This window comes from Otolemur garnettii, unplaced genomic scaffold (assembly GCF_000181295.1).
Source record: "Otolemur garnettii isolate 467f Iridium unplaced genomic scaffold, OtoGar3 scaffold00071, whole genome shotgun sequence".
Taxonomy (NCBI): domain Eukaryota; kingdom Metazoa; phylum Chordata; class Mammalia; order Primates; family Galagidae; genus Otolemur; species Otolemur garnettii.
Window position 1 is genome coordinate 3,869,344 of NW_003852466.1, and position 13,331 is coordinate 3,882,674.

The following is a 13,331-nucleotide window of genomic DNA, read 5'->3' on the forward strand; positions in this document are numbered from 1 at the left end:
TGGCAAGGCAGCCATACCAAGGTCTGGCAGCTAGGGGGCTGCCATTGTAGGAAGGTTATGAGAAGGTCTTAGCACGGGCCTAAAGCCTGGCCATAATAATTCTGCCTGCCAGGATCAGAAGTTCACTCTTGGGATAGGCTGAGGGACTCCTACACCCCACAGGACTCCAGTCAGGGGACACAATGAGACCTGCCCCTGAAAGATTCTTATGAGCTTTAAGATTCCAACCACAAGAGGGTCTGAATGCTGAGGAAACAATCAGGTGATTACCGAAGACAGCTAAGTTAGGAATAAGAACCGGGGTTACTGGCTGTGATCTCCACTTCTAAAAACAAAAACAGTGCCACCTGGTGACACATTGCAACATATTGTCATCAAGAGCAATAACTCTTATTTTTCTTTTCTCTCTCTCTTTTTTTTAATAACTCTTATTTTTCTGAAGAGTTTGGCTTTGCTCAGGCTGAGATAACTCGCTTCAACACCTAAGCTGTGAGACAAGATAATTGGAAGCAATGGAGAAAATGAGAAGGAAAAAGGAAAACAAGGAGGTGAACAAGAAGAAAGAACACATGAGGAGGAACCAACATAAAAATTTGGGCAACATGGAAAACCAAATCACAGCAACTCCCACAAGGAACCATAAGGCAGCTACTGCAGAAGACTCCACTTAAAAAGAATTAATGGACTTGACAGACAGAGAATTTCAAATATGGATGATAAGGATAATAAAAGGAATGAAATAAAAATGGAATTAAAAAAATGTATCTGAACCAAAAGTCAGATACAAAATATGTAGAATATATAAAGGATATGGTGGAGCTTAAGGAAATGAAGGAAAAATTCAGGGAATGTAAAGTTGCAATAGAAAGTATCAAATATAGGTTAGACCACAGAGAAGAAAGAACCTCAGAGCTAGAGGATAACGTTTTCAAGTTAACTCAGGTAGCTAAAGAGGCAAAGAAGAAGAGAGAGCAAGCAGAACAGGTGCTCAGAGAACTACAAGACTCCATGAGCTCCATAAACTTTCAAACATATGAACAATAGGAATTCCTAAAGGGGAAAATGATTGTCCCAAAGGAATAGAAGCCCTACTGGAGACTATCATAAATGAAAACTTCCCAAGTTTTACTAAAGACCCTGATACACTACTTTCAGATGGACAGAGCCTCAAGCTGTCTCCTGGGTAGAGTGCTGTGGCATCATAGCTCATAGCAATGTCAAACTCCTGGGCTTAAGCAGTTCTCTTGCCTCTGGCTCCAAGTAGCTGGGACCACAGGCACCTGCCACAATGCCCTGCTATTTTTTGGTTGCAGCCACCATTGTTGTTTGGCAGCCTGGGCTGAATTCAAACTCACCAACTCTGGTATATGTGGCCGATGCCTTAGCTGCTTGAGCCACACGCGCCGAGCCACATGCACCGAGCCTCCTACTGAAAATTTTATAGGCCATTCACTATAAATGGTCCAGCACAAATTGAGAAAGGCTAGAAATACCTTCATTGTATTTAGACGTGGTGATGCCTGTGGTTAGTCAGTCTAGTGTAGGGAGGAATGCAGGATATTCAACCCTTTCTTGGTTATTACAAGTAATTTATAAGGGGAGGGCATGTGAAACTGAGGCTAGACCAAAAGACTTCATTTGAATTTTGCCAAAAACTGCAAAAAAAAAAAAGAAGAAGATAGACAAATAGCTAGCAAACATATGAAAAACTGCTCATAATCCCTAATTATCAGAGAAATGCAAATCAAAACCACCATCTGATATCTCCTAACCCCTGTGAGAATGGCCCATATCACAAAATCTCAAAGCTGCAGATGCTAGAGTGGATGTGGAAAGAGGAGAATAGTTTTACACTGCTGGTGGGACTGCAAACTGATATAACCATTTAGGGTGGAGGTGAGGAAGACATCATGCCAGGTCAAATCATATGAGTTGGTTAGATATCCAAATTCTTGAGAGTATTTTGTGGGAACCGTGAAGAACAAACCTAGTTTCTGCCTTATGTGGGACAGGTCTGAGAGAGAAAAGGAGACATGAACCCTGACCATACCTTCCATTACTACAACCTCTCAGATGGGGTATAGAGGTTGTGGTGGTCCCAAAGTGGAAGGCCCAAAGGTATGACCAGATCTAGTATGAGGTGGAGAAGTTGGGTCTGCCATCTTTTCTTTCTAGTGCACGTGCAGCAGAAGGCAGGTGGGGGGCAGTGGAGAGGGGAAGATGGGGTGGAATTCTGCAGGTAGGGAGGAGGTTGAGGGAGGGCTGTTGTAGAGGTGTAGAAAAGGGAGGGTTCTCTTCTGGGTCAAAGGAAGACAATGGAGAATCAGAGGGTTTGGAGATGGTTGGTTTGGCCTGTGCAAGGAAAATCTGAGAGGGTTCACAAGGCAAACACAAAGAAGAAATGTTTTGGAGGAAGAAGGCCTGGATGTGAGGGATTTCTGACCATTGGCCCAATCTCCAACAGTAATTGTTGAGGTCAGTGAGGATTGAAAGGTCAAAGGTGCCATTTTCAGGTCATTGTGAACTGTTGTCTAGTTTGTACATAGGCCAAGCAGTATTACAGAAAAAGATGAGGCATTTAGGTTTAATGTCAGGATAAAGGTGTAGAGCAGTGGTTCTCAACCTTCCTAATGCAGCAACCCTTTAATACAGTTCCTCATGTTGGGGTGACCCCCAACCATAAAATTATTTTCGTTGCTACTTCATAACTATAATTTTGCTACTGTTATGAACCATAATGTAAATATCTGGTATACAGGATGTATTTTCATTGATCGCTACCCACAGGTTGAAAACCACTGGTGTAGAGGCTTGAGGGGAGTTAAGAGGCAGCTTAAAGGTGAAGAAGGGGGAATCTGTGACTGAGCAGTCCGCATATTGGAAAACCTCAGGTAAAAAATAAATGAGGTTAAAGCAAGGACGAAAAAGGAACTTATGAGGGGGAGGAGGAAGGAAGTGGCCCAGGCTGAGGCCAGGAAGTTACCAGGTGTCCCTGGTGGACCTTTCACCAGCCAGAAAAGAGTGGTCCAGGCCCACAGCAGAGCGTCCTCACACTCGAGGCACTAGATGGGCTAATCTGACTCACTGGGTTAGTCTGTGATCAGCCCCAGAATTAGTAGATATGGACTACTGGAGTTTGGGGGCCCAGAATGGAAAAAGGGAAGAGAAGTTAAAGAGGTTCAGAGAGTGTTTCTATGTGAATACTTAAAAGGCCCAGAAATGGAGGAAGGGGAGAGAGCAGTTGGAGTGGAGTTAAAAAGGTTCAGGAAAGGGTTTTAGACAAATGCTCACCTCACTGTTAAATGGATGAATTCTGAGGGGAGGGGGAGCTATCCCGGTTTCCCTTCATCTTGTCAAAACAAGAGTCTGTCTAGTTGGGAGTGGGTTTGATGGCGTATATCTTGGTCCTCCAAGGGGGCTTCTCCCTGTTAGGGCTCTAAGCACCAAAATGAGAGGTTAAGGACCAAAAATGAGAGGTTATTCCAAGATGTGAAACAAAGGAAGCAGAGTTCAGGTTCTGTGTGAGCAACGTGGCCTTTATTCACTTGGGTGCAAGCGGCCGAGTTAGACAAAGAAGTCAGCATGTGGGTTAAGGCAGGGCAGGATATAAAAGTTGAGGAGGGGTAGGGATTGGAGCACTCATTCCTTCCTCACTCATTGGGGTGGGACAGTTCTATTTGGATGGGTCCCTACATTTGGACCTATTGGTATTCTGTCTGTACCTTTCCCCAGGGAATTACAGTGGCTTCTGCGTCCTGGCTCTCCACCTTCCCACAGGGACTTACAGTGGCTTCTGAGTCGTGGCTCTCCACCTTCCCATGGGGACTTACAGTGGCTTCTGCATCTTGGCTCTCCAGGCACGTTTTTGGTTCTTACCCTCTTTGGAATATAGTTCTTCTAGTTATTATTGAATCTGTGATTCTACAACATCTTTCTTAAAAAAATTCTATTTGCTTCAAGTTTGATTAAGTTGGTTTCTGCTACTTCTTGGAACATTAGAGTCCTAACTAGTAACTGTAGATTATAGTAATTTGAATGAGGTCCTTCCTACTATGTCAGTGCTATGCCTAATTTTGTTTCTATATTAAAGGATTATCAGACATATATATCCCACCAAATTTTGTAAACTCTTATAAATTGGGCTACTGTAATCTTCTCTCTCCTTGTTAACACTGACAATTACAATAATTTAATGTGTACAGTTCTCAGCTTGTGTCATAATGTATTACAATGGAAATTAAACTGATGGCCTAAACTAGATTCAAATATTATAATTACCCTTTACATTAATAATATATTGGTTAAGGAGGGTGCAAACATATAGGACAGATATAGGTTAGTTACACACACACACACACAAAAGTATACATTAAAAGCACAGGAAACAGGCCAGGCCCAGTGACTCACACCTGTAATCCTAGCACTTTGGGAAGCCAACGCAGGAGGATTGATGAAGCCTCGAATTCAAGACCAGCCTGAGCAAGAGAAAGACCCCATCTCTATAAAAAATTTCAGAATTAGTTGGGCCTGGTAGTGTACTTCTGTAGTCCTAGCTAACAGGGAGGCTGAGGCAGGAGGATCACTGGAGCTATGATGACACAATGGCACTCTAGACCCTGTCTCCAAAAATAAAAGTATAAAAGCATAGGAAACTTCTCTCTGAACAAGAGACCTACAACCTAAAACCCAGAGTCTTTTGAAAGTAGTGACTTATCGCAACTTCCTTTCTTCTAATACGTTTCCCTGTCCCTACTGCTTCTGCCACCAGCTGCTGTTCAAAGCTGGAGTCACCATCCTACCTCTCATGGATTATCAATGTTGCTGATGTTCTAGCTCAAAACTATTCTAGTTGGTGGAAAAATGACACAAGTTACAAACTGTCTGCTCTCTCTGGGGCTGTCTGGAACACATCACTGTGTAATCCCCTCCCCACATGCTTTGGTTGGGCTAAATGTGGGGACCAACATGAACTCAAGTTAACAGCTGGCTATATAATTGTACATTGTAATTAATAGTCAAGAGCTAGGTCAAAGGGGATTATATTCAATTGTGGAAGGGACCAAGCTGTTCTTTTTTAATAATTGGTAAGTTACTTTTTTGAAAAAAAAGTGCTGCCAATGACAATTGGGATATATAAAGTCCAAATCAGCCTGCAGCTGGTCATTACACAGATAGTGAAAAATTATATTATCATGTTCTAATAATTATGAAAGCCTAACTCAAATATTTCTGTGAATAAGAGGAAAGTATCTACGAAGTGTTCACTGATATCGCAGGTGGAAGGTTAAGGATAGTGTTTGATGGAATTCATCCCTCTCAGAAGCACCTGCACCCCTGTGACACTAGTGTCCCTCACTATACACATTCCTGCTTCCCAGGGGTCTCCTGCACGCAGAGCAAATTGATTCCCAGAAATGCTCTGGGATGCCCAGTAAGTGGGTTGCTAAAGTTGTTAAATTAAGTCCGCACACACACACAGAAAATTAAGAGAGCCAACAAAATGTGATTCTAAAAAGCCTGGGATGGAGGCTCTGGTGGTGTATGCTTCTCTATTTCTTCTTTCTGTGTACAAATCAGTAGTACATGACAGTCTTAATTGGAAGTTTGATCCCATGATCTTTATTTCCACAAGAATTTGGCACAGAATTTCCACAAGAATTCAGAGCAGCGGGGAACCTGACCTCAGGAAGCTGTCTTCCTGCACACCTGCCCTCTGTGCCCTGGGCTGCCATGTTTACACTCCACTCTGTTTATTTCAGAAACCCTCATTTCAGGTAGGAATCATAAATGAAATCTTTTGGTCTAGCCTCAGTTTCACATGCCCTCCCCTTATAAATTACTTGTAATAACCAAGAAAGGGTTGAATATCCTGCATTCCTCCCTACACTAGACTGACTAACCACAGGCATCACCACGTCTAAATACAATGAAGGTATTTCTAGCCTTTCTCAATTTGTGCTGGACCATTTATAGTGAATGGCCTATAAAATTTTCAGTAGGAGGCTCGGTGCATGTGGCTCGGCGCGTGTGGCTCAAGCAGCTAAGGCACCGGCCACATATACCAGAGTTGGTGAGTTTGAATTCAGCCCAGGCTGCCAAACAACAATGGTGGCTGCAACCAAAAAATAGCAGGGCATTGTGGCAGGTGCCTGTGGTCCCAGCTACTTGGAGCCAGAGGCAAGAGAAGCGTAAGCCCAGGAGTTTGACATTGCTATGAGCTATGATGCCACAGCACTCTACCCAGGAGACAGCTTGAGGCTCTGTCTTAAAAAAAAAATTTTTTTTTTTAGTAGGAAATCCAGGAATGACCCCAAATTTTAATTTAGTCACCTTTATAGCTCCTGTAACTATGATATCCTTCAACATCTAAAGGAGAACCAGGAAAATCGCCCTACCAGCCAGATTGATTCATGGTGTATATGAAAAGACACAGGTTGCCAAAAAGTGGCCAAAAGTTCATGAAAGATGTTGGGCGGAGTATCAGAGAGGCCCTCAGAAGGTTTGCTCTTCATTTCTTGTCCAAATATGACTCCTGAAGACTGTATCCCAGCTTCCCATCTCAACAAGAGCTAAAGACCTGATCACTGCACTCCCCCATCCTCTGCCCCCAGATTCACCTAAAATACCTTGTGTGGAGTTCCACCAAGTTTCCTAATGTTCTCCTTCCAAAGATACCAGCCAAAGATGCCAGGAGCTTAGATATAAAGTGCCTCTTAATCTCACATAAAATTAAACCTCAAAGCCTTCACACTGAAATCCTTAAGCCACTAAGAAGGCACACCTCAGAAATAATTAGAATATTCTTCAGCTAGTAAAGACAGACTATTTAAGTATTTTAGAATAGACAAAAAATAAAGTAAATCGCTCCTCAAATAAATCTAGATTGCAGAAAACTAAGTCAGAAAAGAATTATTTGTATTTAAAAAAAAAAATCTTAGGGCAGCACCTGTGGCTCAAAAGGGTAGGGTGCTGGCCCCATATGCCAGAGGTGGTGGGTTCAAACCCAGCCCCAGCCAAAAAAAAAATCTTAGTCAAATAAGAGGCATTGAAGGAGAGAGAAATTAAAGATTTGGGAACCAGATCATCATCATCATCATCATCATCATCATCATCATTATTACTTTATAAACAGTTTTGAGAATCATTTGGTCAGGCCAGGCACAATAGCTCACTCTTATAATCCTAGCACTGTGGGAGGCTGACATGGATGGGTCAGTGGATGGATTGCTTGAGCTCAGGAGTTCAAGACCAGCTTGAGCAAAGGTTAGACCCAGATCTACTAAAGATAGAAAAACTAGTTGGGTGTTGTGGCAGACATCTGTAGTCCCAGCTACTGGGGAGGCTAAGGCAAGAGAATCACTTGAGCCCAAGAGTTTGAGGTTGCTCTGAGCTCCTCTACCTTGGGTGACAGAGTGAGATCCTGTCTCAAAAAAAAAAAAAAAAATTAAATCAATAGGAAAATGCTATATAATATAAAAGGAAACTCAAAAAGAAAGAATAATACATTGTAAAAGCTTTGGTACTATTTAATATTTACTAAACTATATTTTAATGAAATACATTAAACTATGTGTATTCTAATATTACCAAAAATTAAATACTAGGGAAAGAATTGGGGCACACATCCAGAACTTATACATATCTGTTGCGGATATTCTACTTGGTTACTATGTATGAATCAGATGATGGCAAAATGAAATTTTTATACAAAACTGAGAAAATTCATTAGCTTGAGCTTCCCTTCACCATCATCTTATAGGGCAGATTTTGACAATAGTTTCCTACCATCATTAAGAGTTTGATTATCATAAAAGGAAAAAAATTAGTCTGAGAACTACCACCTTCTAAGAGAACTTCCAGCTAGTTATACCAATAATCTCCTAGGATTGAAACCTTAATCATACATGATTTATGTAATACAAAGCCTCACAGAATGAGTTATGATGAGCAATGACTCTACCAGAAAACAATTTGATTACACACCCTTAGTGGCATACAGTTTAAGGATAAAAATAACTATAAAGAACGTTAAACTTTACCTAACAATTTTATCAGATAACAAGTAATTAGATTAATTTTGTTTGGAGTCAAGATTTTAAGTATAAGGAAAGGAGAGGGAAATAATAAAATCAAAATGCTTTGAGAATCATGGTGTCAGAACCAAACTAAAAGTATCAATAGGAAGCTGGCTGCCATGGTTCACACCTTTAATCCTAGCACTTTGGAAGGCCAAGGCAGTAAGATTACTTGAGGTTAGGAGTTTGAAACCAGCCTAGGCAACATAGTGAGACCCTAAATTTCAATTAGCCAAGTACTTCCAGTTACCCGGGAGACTGAGGCAGGAGGATTGCTTGAGCCCAGAAGTTCCAGGCTACAGTAAGCTATGATAACATTGTACTCCAGCTTGTATGACAGAGTGAGACCCTGTCACTATAAATAAATACATATAAATGGACATGCATGCACATGCATGTGTGTGTGTGAAAAGGAACTCATACCTCTTTTTTTTTTTAAAGACAGGGTCTCACTCTGTCACCCAGGCTAGAGTGCAGTGGTGTGATCATAGCTCATTGTAGTCTCCAACTCCTGGGCTCAAGTGATACTCTTGCCTCAGCCTGCTGAGTAGCTGGGCAATTTTTAATTTTTAAAATTAAATCACACTGGCTAATTTTTAATTTTTTTGTGTGGAGATAAATTCTATGTTGTCCAGGGTGGTCCTCAATTCCTGACCTCAAGTGATCCTCAGCCTCTCAAAAGTGCTGGCATTATAGGTGTGAGCCATTGTACCAGACAAGGAACCCATTTTTTCCAAGTATGTTTTCCAATTCTGTCAGCTAAAATGAGCTGACAAGGGCTTGAGAGAATGAATCTAATTCGTAAAGTTAATGCTGAGATGCCATCTTTTCATCATACCCTGGAGTCATGACAAGGCTGGGGCAACTTGCTGTGCCAGGAGACAAGAAATCTTTCAGATAAACGGGACTGTGTCAAAAGAACATAACAAGATCTGTCACTGGCCAAAGTGTGTCAATTTGAGCAACAAAATATAATAATTAGTGCAGTTGATTAAAACACATTGAATCTGGCTCAGTGGCTAGGGCACTGGACATACAAAGAGGCTGGCAGGTTCGGACCCAGCCCAGGCCTGCCAAACGATGATGGCAACTACAACAGAAAAATAGGCAGGCATTGTGGCAGGCACCTGTAGTCTCAGCTACTTGGGAGGCTGAGGCAAGAGAATCGCTTAAGCCCAAGAATTGAAGCTTGCTGTGAGCTGTGATGCCATAGCACTCTACTGAGGGTGACATAGTGAGACTCTGTCTCAAAAATAATAAATAAATAAAATAAATCACATTGAATCTGATAAGCCATGAGTCCATCATAATATACAGGAGAAAGATCTGAGTAAATTTGAATAAATTCAAATAAAATTTCAAATAAATTTGAATTGAATAGATTATATTATTTTTGAATCCTTTTCTCAAACATACTATTATTTTGACTCACTTACTTTATCAGTGAATAATACAAAATTTAGTAAATACTAAGTACATGGTAGTTAGAAAGTATTTTATGGTTTAAAGGAGAATGCCAATAGAACAATCCTATAAACTGTGACCATGAGTTGAACAAGGTCATTCCAGACAGCCAAATTTCAATCAGATAAAATTTCAAATATCCATGAGCATTTTTTATGTTCTTAATAATAGAAGAAATTTGCATGATACCATTAAACTTAATGGTCTCCAAAAGCAGTTTGAAAAAGTCTTGTCAAGATTTAAAGACATAAAAATATATTATGTATTTTTTTAAGACAGAATCTCACTTTGTTGCCCTTGGTAGAGTGCTATGACATCATAGCTCACAGCAACCTCAAATTCTTGAGCTCTAAAGATCCTCTTGCCTCAGCCTCCCAAGTAGGTGGGACTACAGACACAATGCCCAGCTATTTTTTAGAGACAGGGGTCTCACCCTTGCTCAGGCTGGTCTCTAACTTGTGAGCTCAAGCATCTACCCACCTCAGCCTCCCAGAATGGTGGGATTACAGGTGTGAACCACCACTCTAGCCTAGATTTGTTTTCTTATCTATTTCTAATTGCCATTCCTTCTCTCTCCCTTGCTCCTTCCATCTCTCCTCCCTTTTTTCTTTCTTACCCTACCCTTCCTTCCCCCCTCAGTTTATTACACTTTAAGAAAGGGGAAGGAGCCAAGTAACATTTGTCAGTTAAACCTACTAGTGAGAAATAAGGACAAAAGGTATTGGCGGCACTAAGCTTTCTTGAAGCAAAGAATTATTTATTTATTCAAGGCTCGGAGCCTGTACCTCAGCGAGTTGAGTATGGCACCAGACACATACACTGAGGCTGGCAGATTCCAGCCCTCAGGTCTGCTAAACAACAGTGACAAATGCAACAACAAAAAAATAGCTGGGTGTTGTGTCAGGTGCCTATAGTCCCAGCTCCTTGGGAGGCTGAGGCAAGAGAATCGCTTAAGCCCAAGGGTTGGAGGTTGCTGTGAGCTGTGATGCCACAGCACTCTACCAAAGGCGACATAGTAAGACTCTGTCTCAAGAAAAAAGAAAGAAAAATCGAAATATTTATTTACTCAAATTACATACATGTATCTTAAGAACCAAAATACAAACCAAGTGATCAGGCCTTATAGAAGCAATTAACCTCTGAACTGACAGCAGAAACAGGCACAGGCGGGGAAGTGCTCCTTGCCCCACTGTCCCACAAAACTTGAGTCTGCCCCAATCGTGCTATGTTGACGGTGGAAAACCTAAAGTGACTCTATATGTACTCTATTGCCATGGACACAGTCCGTGTTACATTGCTGGGTATAAAATTCAAATTTCAGAATTAATAGTAAAAACCCACTTAAGTTAAAAAAAATATTACATGGTTTTTCAAATTTGACTCTAGGAATTTTTAGTGAAGCCTGTGTGCTACCCACATGTTTTTAGTGTGACCTTAATGGCCAGTCGTGAACAGTAACAGCACCCGCCCACCGCTCCAGCTCTGGGAGCCCCTGGCCTTCCAGCACCCAGGCAACTGCAGGCCGATCGCTCACGCGCAGCGGGCGTCCAGATGCGGGCGCCCCGGGCCTCGGCGCGCATGCGCACAGGCGCCGGCGCCCAGCGGCGCGGCGGTCGTAGGCTGAACTGTGTGCGTTGTTGGTCCGCGGGTGGAGTCCGTGGCCTTTTAAAAATGTCCTCCGAGGGATTACGCCCTGGCTCCAAAGTGAAATGAAAAGTTATTGTGTACGCAGAAGGGCAGGCGGGGCACACCTTTGATCGTGATAAATGTGCTGTTTGCCTTATACTGAAGTATCTTAAAAGTCATGCTACCGACAAAAGGCAGAAAATTATAAAAGCCTTAGGGCAAGAACCTAAGTGTTTTTTGATCCCCTGGAGGTGCACACGGTCTCACAGACAGTCTCTGCTTTCTCTAGTTATGATTGCAGGTAATGCCTCCCTTGTTACTAGCAAATTTTGCTTTTGCCTTTGTTTAGGGAGACGTAAATTCACTGTATTTAAACAGATTAGTGATAGCCTTCCACGGTTTTAGTATATTCTGTACCAGTGATGCAACAGGCTTTTGTATCTTTAATCTCAAAATTTAAGAGCAGAAATAAACCTAAGTTATTTAAACGTCTTGGTATGATATATTTAAACCAATACTATCTAACAAATCTGTTCCCTGTTAATATAAGCCCATACACTTTTTAATGAGTTTCATAAATAATAAGTAGCATTTAGGGGTTACCTGCTATAAATTGGGGCCTCATCTACGTATTTGAAACTCTGTTAATCTTCACAAAAATCCTGAGGTGGACAGATTTTCCTCATTTTACAGATGAGGAAACACTGGGATGATAAGAAACCCAGGCTGTCTGGCCCCCAGAGTTGTTACTCTTTAATCACCATGTTTAGGCTTCACCCTTTCTGAGACAAAATATTATATAGTGCATATGTGTGTGGTAATAAAATCGGTATTAAAAATTAAGGAACATAAGAATATATGTGCTAGGTACTGTGCTACTCACAGGGAGAAAAAATAGGGAGATAGATCCTGCTTTCAGGGTAACTGCAGTTTTCTGAGCAAGAAAATATTTTAAGATGCCTAAAAAAGGTAACAAAGGCCCTTGTAAAATGGTTACTCAAATATTATTGGGCAGGTTAGCAGATGACAAATCTAAAGAACTTGGACTTTGAATACACAGAGTACCATGTTTTTATTAATACTTTGTTTTATGTAAATAGTAAAATCAACTTTGAAAATGAATTGTTTATGTGATTATCTTAAAAATAAAGATTAAGGGGTACCACCAGCGGCTCAAAGGAGTAGGGGACCCGCCCCATATGCTGGAGGTGGTGGGTTCAAACCCAGCCCTGGCCAAAAACTGCAAATAAACAAATAAATAAATATTAAGTAACAAATCACATCATCTTCCATCATGTCTAATAATGTGTAAGAGGGTTAAGGCACTCTCTTGCTCTTGTTCTGCTAATATTCACAGCACTCCTAATAACATACAGAGTGTCCATAAAATTTGTGTGCGATTTACTATTTTAAATTCAGCACTCTGAATTATAATTAGTTCCAACTATATGATGGCTATTGAATAAACTTTGCAATGTAGATTTTTTATAGAATATAATTGTATTGCTTTCTTATTTTTCTTTATTTATTGTCATCCTTTTATATTCAAGATTTGCCAACTGCATTTCTGCCAAAATGTTCCACAGTTGGCTGGGAGTGATGACTCTCGCTTGTAATCCTAGTACTTTGGGAGGCCAAGGTGGGAGGATCACTTGAGACCAGGAGTTTCAGACCTGCTTAATCAACATAGTGAGATAGCATGTCTCACCCCACATCCCACAGGAAAAAAAGTCAGGCATGGTGGCCAGCACCTGTAGTCCCAGTTACTCAGGAGGCTGAGGCAGGAGGAGCACTTGAGCCCAGGTGTTTGAGGTTGTAGTGAGCTATGATGATGTCATTGCACTTCAGCCTGGGTGAAAGGGTCTCAAAAAATAAATAAAATATTTCACATTTTACATTTTTAAAGATTGTTGTTGATATGCACAAGACTCCCCAAATTTTATTCCAAAAACAATGTTTATTTTGAGAATTATTAGCCTAGTTTCTTGCATGAAAAGATTAGGGCTCAAACAGGTTAAACATACATAAGATAGTATAGAATAGAAAATCCCAAGGGTACAAGTGAATCTTTATATGAGTAGAATATGAATGTTTTGACATAATAACTAAGAAAGTTACATGAAGGCTATGTTAACCAGTTTGATGGAAGTGTCTTGGATTATGTAT